The sequence below is a fragment of the Taeniopygia guttata genome, chromosome 4A, assembly GCF_048771995.1.
Source record: "Taeniopygia guttata chromosome 4A, bTaeGut7.mat, whole genome shotgun sequence".
NCBI classification, from domain to species: domain Eukaryota; kingdom Metazoa; phylum Chordata; class Aves; order Passeriformes; family Estrildidae; genus Taeniopygia; species Taeniopygia guttata.
Genome location: NC_133029.1, coordinates 7,504,097 through 7,519,188, shown reverse-complemented (window position 1 = coordinate 7,519,188; position 15,092 = coordinate 7,504,097). Strand labels below are relative to the sequence as shown.

The window sequence follows — 15,092 nt, the reverse complement described above, 5'->3', positions numbered from 1 at the left end:
CGACTGTTCACACAATATTTCTGAACAGGGAAACCTGTTCTGATCCATTTTTAGCAACACTCAATTTAGACACATCTACAACTGAGAAGTATACAAGCCTTCATGTGGACTGCATCCTCATGGAATGTATTAATATAGAAAAGCTGCCATTCAATAGGGATGTAATTCTTTGAAGTAAGGTCTTTTAATATACACTAAAGAAACCTTTAAGAAGCACCAAAAAAAAACCACCAATTGTAGTGCAAACAGTTGCACAATGCAAATTACAGGAGTACAGATTTGTTTAGAACAGGTTTGTATTTTCATACAAGTCTGTCATAAGCCTTTTAACTTTCTATCAGTGATACTCTGCAGCCTGAGCAGCAGAAAAACCTTTGCAAAGTTTTCAGCTACTTGAGCCAGATTTCACCCCTAAGAAGATTCCCTTTCTAAATACTAAAATATAAATACTGTTACCAAAGCCAAACACTGCATCTCATTTCAACTTTAAAAAAGTCAACAGAAAACAAGAGCTCTCACCAGGGACTTGACTACAGGAGGACCCTATTAGATTACTAATAAAATAGGTGTAATCTTCAAAATAAAGCTACAACAGTTAAAAATATGTGGTTTGTAAAATAGATCCATGGACTGTAGCAAGACTGGCAATTATGCAGAACCAGAGGTCAGGAACTGCTTAATACCTTACACCTACATGCAAGAAAAGATTACACCTCTGCAGTCACAGCCTGCTCCAGCCAGCAAATGGACATTTGGCCAACTGTTGACCACTGTGCAGACCAGTTTGCTGCACCCACTCCTGGCCAGTGGGAGATTGCCACTGGGTGGCTCCTCAGTCCCACACAACCCATGGACATCTGCAGGTGAGTCCCACTATCAGAAAGGTTTCAGGTACTGACCAGCCTGGGCAGCAGCAGCACACACCCAGTCCAGGCAGGGAGGATCTCCAGGAAGGGACTGGAATCTCACCTGGACATCCTGCCAGGGGCACGTGGCTCATCATACTGTCCAAGGGCACTTACAAGTTCATCTGTGTTGAACTAGCCTGAAATCTCATCTCAAGAGGCATTGAAGCTTTTTCTGGTATTTTTAGCTCATGCACTTGTTGGCTTCCCTCAAACTACTCATTTGATCTCAGACCTCAACAGAAAGTCTCCTGTAGGGTTGGTCACTGGATGGGGTAACTCCAGGGGCACCTCCCACAACTACTGCACTCTTTTCAAATATGTAGAAAGGTAGGGTAGAGCTGGATTACCACTCTCACACGCTGTCAGTTGTCACCCATAGCTTTCAGGTCCCTAGAGCACAATCTTCTCCAGCTCATTACACTGTTAATTAGGAAGCCATCTCACATTTTCCAGATCATAAAAACCAGCTACTAGTAGCAGACTGATCTCTGTGCTGTGAAGCCAGTCTTTGATTTGACAGGAGATTTCTTATATTCTCTAGTCTATTGTTGCTGTTGGGTTTAATGCTTTATGAATTAGTATGAAAGAAACCCTCACCCTAGAAGTTAACAAAACCAAACCAAAAACCAAACATCTACCAATCCTACGTAAAGTCAAACAAGGCAGGGTATTTGATAGAAGGCATGAGCTCAGGCAGGAGAGGTAGATCTATAGCTGGGAGCCAGGACTCCACAAGGTTCAACATGAATTACACCAAAGAGGTTCAAATGCTGAGCAAGAATATCAGCTGTGAGTGTTACACGTGAAAGGGCAACGCACTAAAGAAAGAGCAATGCCTTGCTCTGTGCCAACTTGATATCAAACCAGTGCACAAGAGCTTTAATTGCTGAAGCAAATCATTGACTGATACAGGTTGTAAAGGCTCTTGCATAACAGCAGGTTTCAAGGACTGTACAGGGCAGAATCTTACTTCATTTCATGCCTTTCAAAACTGTTTTTATACAGGCCTTCAGAACACAGGAAACAAAGGGACCAACTAAAACAACCCTATATAACCCAGAAAAAGTGTATATACTACTTAGAGAAAGAGAAAGAAGGGGAGAGAGGAATAAAAGCTGCTGCCATTAGTGACGGATCTAACTAATGTAGTTTGGGTACTGCCATTACCATCCGTCCAGCACAGCTACAGTAACTTCTGGGAGCTTCTTAGCTGGGCAGAAACATCAATTCTTCAAGTTTTCAGCAAGAAGTCTGACTATGCTGCCTTTGCTTGAGCATTTGGTTTATATAATACAGTGGCAAGAGCCCAGCTGGAAATTACATCAACAAGAACATTACAAAGGGGTGGGCAAAAGAAGGGCAGGAGCAGGATTGCACAGGAACCTCCCATCCATGTCCCCAAGGAAAGCTAAGTCCCAGCCTCAGCCAAACAGTGCAGAAAGGAACAGGCTAAAGTTTAGGTCAGACATTAAGGCTGCTTATTCAAAGTATTTTCAGTCTTCAGAAGGCCTGGTTTCCCCTCTCTCCTTATGGAACAGTGAAGTCTATCTAAGTGAGGATTCAGAAACTTGCTTGTTATTACCAAGAGCACTGAGAAACATGAATGCTTTTGTAAATGGATTTCTATTTATTCTCTACTGACCTTCAGAATGTTGCTATCACAGAAACAGTTCTTAAAAGCAAGGGCCAAATTTCTCCCTGAATGCCTGCCCAATACCAATCACAACAGGGTAACTTTATATACAAACACAACACCCTATGTATTCCCTAAAATAAAGTCCTCATAATCCATTCCTGCAGGCAAAACATTTTGTGCAAAATTCAGGAAAAAACAGCTTAATTGCAATATTGTTTTGGAACTCACTTCCTTTATTTCTGTGACCAGCTGGAGACAAGCACCTTGTTCTGTGCTGGGTCAAGGAAATGTTTAACTACAGCATTTATAGCACAATATATATATGTGTATATATCACCACAGCACTGCAGCTGCTCAACAGTTATAGCAGAAGGCAAACACTGGTTCAGCCCAAGGAAAACAGGGATGGGCTGGAATATCAGCCTGCTCAGAGGCTCCAAGGCCAGAGAACATCCAAGCCAGTCCCTGGGACAAGACTCAGCATCCTGGAATCTCAAAACCACAACCCTGTTCCAAACCCAAACAACTCCACAAACCCCTCCTGGCTGATTAGCAGGAAGGAGCACAAGATTGCAATGGCAGCATAAACAAGGACCCAGAATTTATGATCTTTGAGACCCAGCTGAAGCACTGCTTCACAAAATATGAATGCCAATTACAGGGATGGGTAGCTTGAATTCAAGTTTCCACTTGGTTAGCTCTGCACTGGACAGACTTTGAGAACTTTGGTGCTTGCCCAGCAGTTTCATCTGCCGAGAGCAGCTGCACCGAGATCTTCCATGAAAACAGGGACAGAGACTGTGAAAACCCATGGAACCTCCTCCAGTTCCTGACCTTCCCAGCAGGGCAGAGTCAATGGCAACGAGTTCAGTCCTACTGTTTGTGAAAGTAGAGCAGGACACTCTTCTACCTTGTAGTACAGAAGAGAGAGTGGAAGAGGCAGATCAGCAACTCCCCTTCCCTGTTATTTTGAGCAGAATCCATGGAGCAGAAGTCCTGGTATGTGGGCTTCTACCAGGGCTGGGAGAGTACCACATAGACCAGCAGCATGGCTGAGGCAAAGATCCATACAAACATCAAAAAAACCCAAATCTGATCAAAAAAGGTACTTTGAGGAAATGAGCACATCAAAAAACAAGGGCTTCGCTATAGTTTTCAGGTAACGCAACAGGCAAGGAAGAGCATTAAAACAGAACACAGGTGACTGTGCAAACTTGTTCCAGGAACAACCCACTGCACATCACCTTCCATCTACTCCAGACAGGACACAAGCTTCTGTTATCCAAGGTCTTCAATATGAATTTCAAACATCTTGTGCATCCAGCTCTGGAGAGCCCCTAATTTAACCACTAAATTATTGGCAAAAAATAAGCCACACAGATATAATGCAAAATCACATGCCTTCCTATTTGCTTTTTACTATAGAAATACTTTTCATATGTCAACCATCACAAAAAAAAAAAAGGCAAGAGAAAACAAAGGGGATTTTTCTATAGCTTCCTTTCCCACCACCTCAGAGACAATCTAAGTAGCAATCCCAGAGGATGCCCCCAAAACTCTGCAATCAATCCTTTCTGTTTTCCCCCTAGCAAGACAGTCTCCTCATTTGGACACAAGGCAGGAGAAGCAGTTCTAGCACACAAAACTCCAGCAGAAGCACAAAACTAACAGGACACAGTCCAGGGGCAGGATTACCTGCAGCATCTGAGCCTCAGCCCCATTCTGCAGCTGGTATGGCAAACACCGATGTAAGCCAGCAGCATTTCTGATGTTGCACAGCCTGTCTCATCTACCAGATTATCAGATCTTCTTTTTGCTTTTCCCTAAGTTGGTATTTTGCAGGTTTTTTCTTGTTTTGACCTGACCCTGCAGTGGGCAGCAACTCACTTTGCCTTGCGTAAGTTTCTGTATTTATACAATTTTTTAAAACAGCCTGGCTAGCATATTTTCAATAAAAATATGGTTTCCTCTAGTAAAAAAAAAAAAGTCTGTAGTAAAGACCTAACAGAAGGAGTCAGTTTTCAGTTTTTCCACTTTAAGAATTTGATATACAAATAAGCAGCCCCTTGACTCTCAAAGCAAAAAGCACAACTGAGTTAGACAAAGGCTGAAAGCTCATCCCTAGGCTTTGGGAGAAATAAAATCCTTCTAGTGTCCTTCTACAGACAGTTTCATGCCTGTTTACAAAGGTTTTATGAGACAATACAATATTTCACTTTTTTAAGCTTTTTTTACCGTCTACTCTAGAGTGGAATTACCAGAAACAGAACAGGCCAAGGCAGAGTCTAAAAAACTGAAGAGGAGGCAGCATTTTCCCTGATTACAGAGAGACCTTTGATCACCAAGGTCATGTAAACCAGGCGCACAGAGCAGGCTAGTCATTAACAGCCATGGAACAGGCACTGGGCAGAGTCTCCCTGCCCTCCTCCCATCACACTCCCCTGCTCATTTATTCCCACTCCTGCCCTAAACAACCATAAAGGCTGTGGCTGAGCTGGAGGAATTGCCAGGCAGCACCGCCTGCTTCCAGATCCTGGATCAGCTGCATCCTGCCTTTCCCCACGGAGCCGGAGCCTGCCAACAGCATTCCCTACCACCCTGGAAAAGGACTCACTCATTGCCCCACCAGGCATGGCCAAGCACAGTGGAAAACAAAAGAAACTACACAAGAAGTCAACACTTGAGGTTCATGAGGCAGAGGACAGATGCCCAGGGCAAGGAGACACTCAGATCTTCCCTCTGCTATCCCATGGCCAACCACTCAGACTTGCCTAAGAAGCTTGGGTTTGAGGCCTGGCTTTTCCAAGAGGCAGTGGGGGAATGAGATCACCACACCTGACACTGGTCAGCCTCTTGCCCTCAATGTTTTTCTGTTTTATACAAAGAGGAAGGAGTGTGCAGCTCGGGTCTGGACAGACAGGACTGGGCTGGAGGCTTTGGGATAGTCTCCTGGCCACTGGACATCCCTGCAGCACCAGAGCTGAGACATTCCTGAAGTGGCAGCCTAATGCATAGGCTGTGGACTAGAGTTTCCAATTGTTTCAGGTCCTTCAAGAAGCACAGCTTAACTGTGATCAACATCTATGATAACTACGTGGCTGGCAGTCAGACATCTGGCTCTGCACCTTTCCAACAGCGGTCACCTTAGCACTTCTGGATTAATTAGCAGCAAACTAAGGTATTTTATAGCTGAAGGGCTTCCTGTGGCTGCCAATACCCCAGAAACCAAGACATAGATGTGCTGTGTACAGTTTTCAGCCTGATGAAGACTATTTTTAATCCAAGCCTACGTAGGGTGGGGCTCAGTCTCCAACCAGGCCAAAAAGCCACTATAATCCACAAGACCAATGCCTGGCAATCTTTGCTTGCAGGCTGATGTCTGTTCTATTTTGGGGATGGGAGGAATTTAGAATAAAAAGATATATAAATTAAAAACAAAGGAGGCTATGAAAAGTGAATAGAGGGAAGGGCCAGACTTATCCTGTGTATTTTGGTCTAAAGAACAGGGCTCTAAAAGAACACAAATCAGAATTACTCTATTTTCTATTTCCCACAGCAGTTTATAATTTATAACATGGGCTGAGGAGAGTACAGCCCCAGTATGTTTTTTACAGGAGGAAAAGCCAATCCATGGCTCCTTCCACAGCAGTGAGGCCCTTGGGAGGACGAGGCAGGAAAACAGTCACCAGCAACAGACATACCACCAGGAACCATCCCATTCCTATCTCAGACACCAGTATAACAGCTGCTGGGACATGTCACCGTTTTGTGCAGTTGGGACTGAAAAAAGGCAAAGCAGAGGACTGAAATCTAGCAAGTTTTGTTTATTTAGGACTTATGGCAAACAGGCAACCGACCCAGTAAATGCAGAGATTTTTTGTACTCTTAGCACCTAAACAAATCCAAGATCACATGGACTTCAGACATACAATGCCACTAGGTTTTATTTGCTACAGACCCTGTCTTAACTTGGCATTCAAGCCAACTCAACACATCCATTTACTTTGCCACATCAGCCCCACACTCCTTGCAGTGCACAGGTCATTTGTCTAAAAGCAGATACAGACAGCCTCTCCCACTGTCTTCAGGTGCCCCTTTACCACCCAGCCATAAACTGTGAAACACCACCTGCATAGGCATCAGCATCTCTACACCTCCTTCCTCACCTGGCCAGGGCTGGATCATTAACCCAACTACAGAAGCCTGCAATTAATTCTCTTGGCAGAATGCAGAAAGGACAGGATGAAGAGATGTACACAGGGATACGTGGAGGACCAACAATTATGAACCTCAAGCACTACTATCACTTTGGCCACAGACTTCTTTAGAAAAAAAGCCAACATCTAAGCAACATTGTGAAGTTTAACCCAAACATTATGTATAAGCATAGCAGCAAAACTGGATGTTGAACACGTCACACAACTTCACTTCTTCCTTCCTTGTTCTACACATAAGTAGAACTCATGAACTACCTCCTCTCTCATGGACAACACTAAGGGCAGTATGTGATGAGGAAACAGTGAATGAGACAGTTAAGTGTACTGTCAACTTTAAAAGGAAAAAACAAAAAAGCTTACTTAAAACATCAGTAACTAGGCCTCCCACAGAGACACCACACTTTATCTTCTCTTGAAGATCACAGCAATAGTCTCTCTTCCCAGCTATTCAGTGGGGACTCCCAGCAGCATCTGTGAGCTGTCACTCTTTTTACAGGAACAAAAAACCTACTGAAGCGGCAGGAAAAACAGCTGTAAGCATTTCAGAGAAGGAAATGAGACAAGGAGACTGGTTAGAAGCATATGGCCCATATGGATTGACATGAGCAATCTGCAGCAATACTAACCAGAGCTTCTCATTTCAGACAGTTATCCTGCTCCCCACATCCTCAAATCAATCATTATTTTATTTCTTCTATACTAACTCCCAAATGTTACTAGTGCACAGGCCACCACAGCCCATGGGGACAGCCTGGATGTTGCAGGAAGAGTCAATTTGCCTCCAGCAGCACAGGGTGTTGGAGAGATCAGACCAGCCAGCACAGGGGGACACAAGGAAGGGGACCTAAAGGAAGCTGCCCACTGGCCAAGGATGCTGCTTTTCATGGACAGTGGTCACCCTCATGGCCCAGCTGCTGAAAGGTAGAGACAAACTAACAGGAATCAGCTGGCAAACCAAACAAAAGGGGGAAAATTACCGTAGCTCCATCTCTGCTGATAGCAGCTCTCCTGAGGGCAGGAAAGCCCCCTTTTCATCATCATGCCACTCACAAACTCAGTGCAAAACTAGCTTTAAGAAGCCCAGGCATGAACCCATAAACCCAGACAGGAAACCCCAGCTGTTAGAGGAGCACACATGATATAATTCTTCCAAGCAGGCCAGACAGGACTTGCTTATCATCCTTGGCATTTTTAATCCATTACCAAAAAAAGCCAACAGATTTTAGATTCCCAGGAGACCAGTGGATGCCACAGTAACTGAGTGGACTGGCTGGCCACCACGCCTCAGCACCCTGCCCAAGGAAGTCCACACCCCTGATGGGAACAGAACTGCTGGAGAAGGCAGAGCAGCCAAGCAAACAGTCCTGATGACAGGGCAGCTGCTGGTCAGCACTGATGACAGTTGTGGCTAGCAATGATGTCAGATGTGCCCACCTCAAGGAAAAGCTCTATCACCTCCAAATCAAACAGTGTGGCACTAGCAGAGGACAGATGTGCATGTCTTCTGCTCCCACACCACTCTCCAGGCCTATTAGGAGGGGACTTCTGCCATCAGCTCCATCAATTACCCACATTTTCTTGTTTAGCTGGTACAGGTTGCTCTTTACATGGCTAACAAGATCACACAGGAATACACCACACACCTGAAATCTCAAATGCAGTGTCTGCTGCCCCAGCTGGGCTCTGCAGCCTCAAACACGTGAAGTCCCATCTTTTGGCTATAATCAAATCATCTCTTCAATCAACAGTTAAAAGAGTGGGCCTCCATCACCCTCCCTAGGCAGCATGTCCCCAGTGTCACAGCACACCCACCCCAGGTGTGCCACTGGAGATGGGCTGGCCTGGGGGCTGCAGCACAGTGGGATAAGGAAGGAGGATTTCTGACAGCCAGGATCCCCTGTCCCCAGGCTGATGGCACAGCTTGGCAACGCCACCCAGGAAAAGCAGAGGAAATCTACACCTTCAGCCCTTCACTTGGGAAGTATTTGCACAGACCAGAAGACTTTTCACAGAGCATTCTGCAGTGCTCCAAGTGGATCTCACATGGAAAGGTGATATTCAAGTCTCCACTTCTGAGAAACTTGACCTAGAAGCAGGAAGGATATCCAGGGCAGGAAACAGCAGCAAGGGCAGGACAGGCTTGACCCATCACCTACAACTTGAGCATTGAAGAGCACAAAGGCAGCTGCTAAGACTGAAGCTGAACTGATGCTGCTATGTCTAAACACCACCCACCTCATACTTACTCCCTGCACACGGAAGATACCTGTTTTAATTCAATAAATCCAAGAGAGACAGTACACCCACAGGCACACCTCAACCCCTGTGTATGAAGCAGGGGACACAACAGTAGTCCATTCCTGACCAGCAATCACACAGCTGAAAGAGATTACAGCAGCCCAGTCACTGTCAGCTGAGCTGCTGCTGCTCAGAGGACCTCCTGAGCATCATTTCTCCCAGCCACAGCACCCAGGGTCCAGATACTGGCCCATCACAACTGCCTTCAGCTTTCACACTTCCCACCTACTTACCCACCAGCAGCAAGAGCAGCAGGTACCTCAGGGTTAGAAAAGAGCTTTAATGGTGCAAGCAGGGGCAGCTGATTCTGCACAAGTGTCTGAGCAACTCTGGGATGGTCACAGGGTAAACAGTCCTTTCATGCCCTCCCCTACCAGCAGTGCTGTGGGCAGAGCTCTGCCAAGACATTACCCACCACAAACACAACCACTGCTGCTTGTGCAATAATCCAATTCCCAAAGTGCCAACAGCAATGTGTGTGCAAAGATGTCGACAGATGCTTATCAAGGGGCTTGGGGGCCAGGGGTAGGTGATGTTGTGACATTTGTTACAATAACCCAACAAATTAATTTGAGGTTTAATTCAACCTTGCATCACCCTCATTACAAGAGCTGGCCTCCGTTTTGCAACATGCTTAAAAAAAAAAGATATTCAGGAATGTTCTGCTTTGCGTATGCATTGAGGCTATTCAGTAAACTTTTAAAATTCAATATCCACCTTTCACACATCCGCTGGTAGGGGTTTCTGGATTCATGTTTACCTTTTTTTGATATAATTAGCAACTGTAATTACGTCATGAGCTCAATGTCCAAAAAGATACACAGATCACTAAATGCACAGTAGTATTTAGTCCAAAAAGTGCTGCAAAGACCAGTAATTGATTGATAAATATTATCATATTATGTTGTGACTATTCCAAATTTGACAAGAAACTTAAAAGAAAGTTAAAAATTAATATCTGTTATTGCACCAGGCAGGTTGATAGCCTGTCAGTCACATGTTTAAACAGCTGTCCTGAAGAGATGAAATCTGCTTTTTTTATGCTAACTACTGCTCTAATACAGGTGGAGGCACAGCAATATTTGAAGTCTGAACAAAACATCAACTCAAACCATGTTTCTTTTGCTGCTTAGTGTTTGTTACTTGGTGGTACAGAGATAAAAACCAAGTAGCAGCCACATAAATTTCACCTGTCCAACCCTCTGCAAACTGCACAGCAACACTGTAACAGCTGGCATCTCCCTCCTTCCTTCCCACCTTTGCTTTCCAATCTCTTTGTGATCAGAAGCAGCACCATAATCCCTGCACAGGGTTAATCTGCCGCCCAGCGTGGCAGGTCAAGAGCTGCCCTTGGGAACACCATTAAGAGAGCCGGGACTTGCTTTGCAGGGCGCTGATGGATCTGTACAAAACCTGTGCTGGAATCATACAAGCAGGCTTGATGCTGCCTTTCCATCACCTCCTCTGCCACAGGCAATTCACATGCAAGAAAATCAGGCTAACAGGCCTCTATCTAAAAAGGGACAAATGTCTTCAGAGAATTCCAATCCACATTTCTCAGTTTTATAAGCAAAGAAATGCAAAACATTGTAACTTAAAAAAACAAGCAAACCCCAACCACAAACAAGAAATACCTCATACTGATATAGAGCAGAACTTACTTGGTCTTTGGCTCTGCTGAAAACACAGCCCCTTTGTGTTTCACCACCTATTATTTAATGCTGTGTAAAATAAGATTGTCAAGAACATTATCTGTGTGTTGGGACACGTCACCAAATAAATTATCACCACTTAAAATAGCACCACCAAAACAACCTCAGGTGTGAAACGAGCTACTGATCACATCATCTACTTAGATAAAGAAGTACATTACAGTATCTATGATGGGCACACCCTCCCTAAACGCACTGCCAATCGTGTAAAAGGAAAGTATGTATCTTCTCCCAATGCACTATGTTATACTTTGTCAAAAATGCCATACTGAAGCTCCAAATGGAGCAGTTGCAGTTTTACCGCACAAAAAGTGCAGATAAAGTGGTTCACAAGGCATACAGATCACTTAGATCACCAGCAGCTGCTTAAAGCCAGCTACTGAATTAACTGCTCCTAACATCCCTTCCAATACACCACTCAGCGCTCTCCTTTGCTTCCCTGAAGTCAGAACTGTTGTATTTCTGCTTCTCCAAAGCCATTCCAGTCACTGCACTGGAAAGTCAAGTACACACAGGAAAGAGTTACTAGAAGATCCTGCATGAGTGGATTCAGCACAAACTCATTTAAGACTGCAATTCCTTCACTCACCATCTTAATCTCGCAACAATTGAAACCCGGAGCAGAGAAGTCAGTAAGGGAGCCCCAGGGGAAGGGCTTCCTCTGCATTTATCCAAATACCTAATGAAGTCATCAGTCCCCAGAGCCCTGTCCACTGTAAAGCTCATCTAGCCAAAACTAGTAAATAGGTTTCTGGAGTTTGGGACATTTTTAATCTGGGGAGATGTTTGCGTATTTTACAGGAGGGGAAACTTCATCAGATTAACTTTGATAAGAGAACAAAGACCCTGATTAAACACAATTCTTTATATCTAGCACTGAATAACTGAGTTTAATAATCACATTATGATCTCTTAGCTCAGACAAAGAATGAGTAATTCATCTTTCACAAGGAAAAAATTCCTTCAAAGGAGCTTGGTTACAACCAAGCAACATCCTCAAATTGTTAAACCCTTGGCAAGATTAACAGGCTATGATAACAACAGCGTTTAGAAAAGGTTCCATTTAACAAATTATTTTATTACCTTTTTTTTCAAGAGTTATTTAGATGCAAACAAACAGATCTGGAAGTTTAAGTCTCTGTGTGTGCACACACCCCTCATAAGGCCATCAAACAGCCCCAGGGCAGAAACGGCTGCAGAATATTGCACACAGGGGACTTGCCTTGTGTCCACTAATCCCCCTGAATCACTGCTCTTCACTCACAAACTACCAGCAGTTCCTCTTTGCACAAGATTTCTTTTCAAAACAGATCGAATTTCTATACATCATTATGCACAGCACTAGCACATGCTGATCTCGGTAACTATTCCCTCTTTATATCCAGATTCCAGCTGTTGTCTTTAAAGTTACTCTGAGCAAGTCTCCCTGCATTAAGGAGTTTTGCTTCTCAGGTTACCAGGCTCACTGGAGAAGTCACAAGTGCTACTGGCTGAACAATGGCTCCAAGCTGTCATGCAAAAGCAATTTACTTGAGATATCTATTATCTTTTATAGTCGCTTCTACAGATTGACCAAAAACAGGAAGCCCAGTTTCTCACATTCCACTGGAATTGTGTAACAGCAATAACAATCTCAAAGGCTTGATTCAGTGGCATTTGCTCAGATCTATACCCACCGACCTCCTAAGAAATCAGTGAGTCCAAGTGATGCCCTGCTTGAGGCACGGATGCTCCTACAGAACAGGCACATGCAGCCTGTCCCAAGGAAGCACTAACTGGAGGTTAATGAAACATGCACATGTTTCACCACTATTTCTACTCAGAAAAACTTACTGAACTGGAGCACAGTCATGCCTGCAGAGTTGTTACCTCTGTGAACACTGGGACTTGATGTTATCCATTACAATATTTCCAGACAGCATCAGGGTGCCCCAGTAAAGGAAAGTTTGAAGCTTTAAGTCCTGAAAAATTCCCTGTTCTTCTCTTTCCCTTCCCAGGCTCCCAACAAGAAGCCTTTGTTAAGGGGAGTAGGGTGACACTTCCTCTCCCAGTCCAAATTAGAGATGTATAAAAATAAACCCACACAGCTGTCCCACGACTTCACTTTATTTCACCCCGTTTCAATTAGATGAGAAGTCGTTCCCATTTCCTCACACTCTCTGCTTTGGGAATACTACCCTGCACAAAAGATAAAAGCGAAATACAAACCGAACCCCTTTTCAGTGCCGCTCTGCGGGAACCCACAGCGGGAAGCGGCACCTCCCCGCCCCTCGGCCGGGCTCTGCTTCTCCCAACTCGCACAAAGCCCCGAGTCTGCCGCAGCCGGGGCTCCATCCCAGCGCCGAGCCCCGGCACGGCCGCGGGCAGCGCATCCCAGGCCCGGCTCAGCCCGCGGGCGAAGTTTTCCAGGGGGATGAATCAGACAAGTGCCTTTTCATCGCCGCGGGGAGCTGGGAGCGGCGGCAGGAGCGCGCCCGGCGGACCCGTCCCCGCGTCCCGCCGGCACCGACGCGCTCCGGGCTCCGCGCCCGCCCCGCCGCCCCGGAACCCCCGGGGACACGCCCGGCCGGCAGCGGAGCCGGGTGGCAGCGAGGGCCGGGCCGGGCCCGCCGGGGCCGGTCGGTGTCCCCCCGCTGCCGCCGGGATGCTCCGCGCGGGCTCCGCACGTCCAGCGGCGGGGCGAGCGCCCGCAACTTTCCCCGAGTTGGAGCCTTGCCGGAGGAGCCCCGGGAGCACTCACCGTCCGTGCCGTGCCGTGCCGTGCCGCTCCGAGCCGTCCCGCCGCCCCGGCCCCGCCCGCTGCCCGCGCTCGGCGCGCCCCGGCCCCGCCGCCCCGGCCCCATTGGGCCGCCCGCCCGCACATCACGGTGCCCGGCGCTGCGAGTGGGCGGCCGCCGAGTCACTCAGGGCAGGGCAGAGCCGAGGCTCCAGCCAGGGCACGCCCCTGCCGCCGTCGGGCTGCTCTGCCGCGGCTTCATCCCGTCCTTCCCTGCCTTCATCCCCCCACGCATCCATCCTCATGCCCTGCGTGTATCCCCAGTCCCGCGCTCGCCTCACTTCTGCTGGTAAGCATCCCTCATTTTTCTCCTGTGTGCAACTCTCCTCCAAGCAGACGTTCTTTCTTCTCTAGAGGCATCCCCTCCTTCTGTGGTGTAGAGACAAGACTCTGTACTGTCTCCCATGCACAGGCAGCCCCGGCTGCCTCAGCACTGCCACGCAGACAGAGGAGCTCTGGGCTTCACTTGCAAGTTCCCCTTGTCCCCCAGGAATAACTCTGCGGGCTGATGCTGAGGATGTCCAGGGGAAGCTGGCGCTGGTGGGCACATGGGGCGAGGAGCTTCCCACAGAGCGAGCCAGGGCCAGACTCAGGGCTAAGTGGAGTGCAGGTGCCTGTCCCTTGCACCCTGTTATTCTGTGCTCCTGGACAGAGAGCGTTGCCATGGCCTTTCCCCAGGCAGCTTCCAGCTGTCCAATTTGGGATAGGTGACCTCATAACTGTCCTAATTTCTACATTTGCTACGCAGATATTCACACCGAAAATTGCTAGAAGAGTTCAGGAAATCAAGGGCCTTAGGGACGCTTTTGCGTAAAAGCGGTGGAGAGCAGAAGTCAATCCAAATAGGCCTTGCACAGAGAAAAAAAAAACAAACATCTGCTGTGGGTGGAAGGAGGTGAACAAAGAGAAGGAGATGAGGCCAGACCTGCACTTCAGACCTGGGCCAGAAAAAGGGGAAGTTCTTTCCCCAGGTGGGAAGCTTCACACTCTTGGCCAACACTGGCACGTTCACCAGGACCGGGAGAAAACATGGGCACGGATATTAACATCTTCTTCTGGTTTTAGGAGAAAAGCGAATATGCATTCAGGCACAACAAACCCTTTCCAGGCCAGAAAGATGAGACATTCCCATGCCTGGACATGAGAACAGCACAAAGGAATAAATCCATATAACACCCAGGAACACTAAGGTGCTGGCTCTTGTATAACGTAAAAGCACATCTCATGTTTTGCTGTTTAACTATTTCCACCAGTGTCAGAAAATTGCCAAATGGTGACAGTTACCTAACAGACTATTAATAGATAAGGCACACACCAGCATTAGATCATTCTTTCTCTTCTCTTTCAAACTGAAATAAATGTAGGACATATTCAACTAGAACTGCCCAGTGAAATTGATTGCAATGAGTACTTAGTTCTCTGTTGGCAATGTTACAGGTGCACATTTCTGGATCTGAATTGCACAGTCCTATGTTATAAATTTTTATATGAATTATTTACAGAAAGGCTGTCAGTCTGATCATTATAACATAAGGCAAAACACAT

At 46.4% G+C, this 15,092-nt stretch overlaps 1 protein-coding gene across 4 annotated transcripts in view; it reads right to left on the bottom strand.

The window, feature by feature from the left end:
- PLS3 (plastin 3) overlaps positions 1-13,634 on the bottom strand; it is a 49,769-nt gene extending 36,135 nt beyond the window's left edge. For 2 of the 4 annotated variants that reach the window (XM_030272547.4, XM_030272549.4), the window contains exon 1: positions 13,512-13,634. The gene's annotated coding sequence lies outside the window, so the exon portion shown is untranslated. Of the gene's footprint in view, positions 1-9,292; positions 9,314-12,979; positions 13,196-13,511 lie in introns of those variants that run through there. The other 2 variants (XM_072929100.1, XM_072929101.1) reach the window with 2 other exon arrangements.
- Positions 13,635-15,092: the final 1,458 nt, after the last annotated feature.